Source organism: Panthera onca, chromosome A2, assembly GCF_046562875.1.
Source record: "Panthera onca isolate mPanOnc1 chromosome A2, mPanOnc1 haplotype 2, whole genome shotgun sequence".
NCBI classification, from domain to species: domain Eukaryota; kingdom Metazoa; phylum Chordata; class Mammalia; order Carnivora; family Felidae; genus Panthera; species Panthera onca.
In genome coordinates, this window is record NC_138340.1 from 60625347 (window position 1) to 60628196 (window position 2850).

Consider the following 2850-nt stretch of genomic DNA (forward strand, 5'->3'; position numbering starts at 1 on the left):
GGGCGGCATGCCTCCTCCCTGCACCTGCTTCCCAGCACACGATTCTCTGGATAGAAACTGAGGCTCCACCTGGACAGCCCCCACACTGCCTGCTCCCTTCTCACCACCCAGCACACAGCTGGGAGTAAAGGGGGAGGCCCCGCGCGCTAGGAGAACTGACAGGAACCACGCAGGGTGGACCAAGACAGCCCAGAGTCTCTCAGCAGCTCTCACCTGCCCCTCACAGATGCAGCAGCAAGAAGGGACTTGCTTTTCCTGAAGAAAGGGGAGCTCAGGGGAGTTGTAAGTCAACCGGAGACGCGTGACGCGTGTGGCACAGGGCCTGCATGCTGCGAAGCCACCAGGCGACTCCTCTGCGTACCCTGCTGTCACTGGGGCTGGCCCTGCTTCCCCCTGCCCACCCCCGCTGCCCCGGACAGGCACCTGTGGCTCTCCCGCAGCATCTGGGTCAGCTCCCGGACCTTGTCATAGTGCTCCAGATGCTGCTTCAACTCCACGATCTCACCAGAGAGCCTCTTCACACTTGTTTCAAGTCCTGAAAGAGAAAAAAAGTAGCATCAAAAGAGCTTCCCTGTCCCTAGGTCTGCCCAAAGAAATGCCTTGGGAAAACCAAAAACCCCAAAAAGCCAACAAACAAACAAACAAAAAACCTAAACACAACAAAACAAAACAAAAAGAGAGAGAGAGAGAATGCAGTTAAGGCAGAAGATTCTACACTCATAACCCTAATGGACCTGATCAGTATAGCTATGTCATGTTTCTGTAGAAGTCCTAAGCATCTGAGATGACAAGGAGACACATAAAATTCTTGGACCAATCCCTGTTATCAATGGCAAGTTTTCTGTGGTGAAAGGTGAAGAGGAACAAAAGAATAAAAAGTCTTAAGCGAGCACATTTGAAATGAGCGATGACTGTGTCCAGGCCGCATAAACAGGAAAACAAAGCCTGCTACAGAATGACCCATTAAAGGAGCTCAATTTCTAGGTCACTGGAGGTAGGGAATGGAGGAGGCAGGTGGAGATGTAAGGGTGGGGTGCGGTGGGGGATGGCAGCTAGGCTCAATGGCCGTGCCACTGAGGTTGGAAAGATAGATGGTTTCAGATAAAGGGTTTTAAGATTTGGAAAACAAACAATTATAAAAGATAGTGAGATGCAGACAATGATCTAGAAATTTGTCCTTGAAGTTGGGCAGTGTTATGGAGGGAAGTAACTAGAGAAGAGTTCCAAGACCCTAGTGGCCAGGAAAGGTGTTACATGTTAACAGGAGATAAACTTTAAAAAGATTACTAAATATTAGTTGTCCTATTTTCTCAGGCCAAATAAGATTTCTAGTATACTATAAAAAGAAGGAAGAAGAAGAAAACCCCTTTAATGTTTCATATTATAGTTCAGAAAACTTACATTATTGTATAACAATTTCATTAAACTGCAGTGAGATTTATTTTTACAGAATGCTCATATGCTACAGATAGACATTACCTTCTGAAGAAGATGTCAAATAGACTTGTTTACACCAGAGAAGCCACATATGTAGAAAAAGCCTCACACATCCACTACAGTATCTAAAAGAGCTGAACAAATTGGTGGTCACTACTGATGGAATTTAAAACAGATTCAAAAGATATAAGAAGCTACATTGTTAAAAGAATGGTATATAATTCTTGTGCTTCTTTATGTATGAGATTCTTTTCTAAAAAAAATTGTTGATGTTTATTTATTTTTGACAGAGAGAGACACATGACGCAAACAGGGGAAGTGCACAGAGAGGGAGACACAGAATCCAAAGTAGGCTCCAGGCTCTGAGCTGTCAGCACACAGCCCTACACAGGGCTTGAACTCATGGACCGCGAGATCATGACCTGAGCTGAAGTCCAATGCTTAACCAACTGAGCCACCCAAGTGCCCCTCTAGGTATAAGATTCTTAATTTAAAAAGTAACTGCATAAATCTCGTGATGCTAGGAAATACTTGGTTACACTGAAGCTTTATTTAGCCCTGAAAAGAAATTCAGTGTTCTCTCTTGGTGAAATTTTGAAGAATCACTCATTAGACCTAATTGTTCTTCCAGAACGTCTGGCTGTTAGAGGTAATTTAGTAGGACAGAAAATAAAATATACTCACAGATTACTTGCTACAAATAAGATTGTACTCTCTGTCTGTATCGTGAAACATTAAATCATATTTCCAAAGAGAGCAGTTACCAGATTATCTCCTTGAGAAAATACATGTGTGTTAATTCTTAACATCTTAACTCTATATTTGGGAAGACCTTATTTTAAGGTTTGACTTTTTCCTGCTGCTGATCATAGACATGAAGACAATAATCAGAACCACTAACATAAGATGACAAAGAAATGCCATAAACAAATACTTACATAACATATACCAGGAAAACAAACAAACAAACAAAAAACTTGTTTTTTCTGGGAAGTCTTACTGTGATATGTAGAATTTTCTTTTACAAAGATTAGGTGATTTTGAGTGGTGTTTACAACTAAAAGATAGGGAAAATCAACATTTTTTTAAATTTTATTTTTCTTCTGGAATCCTCAGGCAATATTATAACTGACTCATTTAACTCATCTGAATTAGTTTTTAATAAGCTCTCAAAGGTGGACCAATTGTCTCTAGTTTCTCCTGGGAACTGGAGAAAATTAAATGAAGGTGCGATCCAAACTCCTAAGGATATTTTTTGGCTAATTTTTGAGACTTCTTACTTCTAACTAATTTCCCTTAGATCTACATACCATTCTGACCCCACATCTACCATGGGTGATTAAGAGTTCTGCTTGCTTCTTTCACTATCAATAGGAATAACTCTTATTTCAAACTTAGAATTTACCTGCAAAG

General features: G+C 41.2%; 1 long non-coding RNA gene across 1 annotated transcript; it reads left to right on the plus strand.

The window, feature by feature from the left end:
- The first annotated feature begins 432 nt into the window (after positions 1-432).
- Positions 433-2191, plus strand: LOC144615667 (uncharacterized). The gene is made up of 2 exons (XR_013554073.2): positions 433-994; positions 1728-2191. It is a non-coding gene; the product is annotated as an uncharacterized LOC144615667 (long non-coding RNA).
- Positions 2192-2850: the final 659 nt, after the last annotated feature.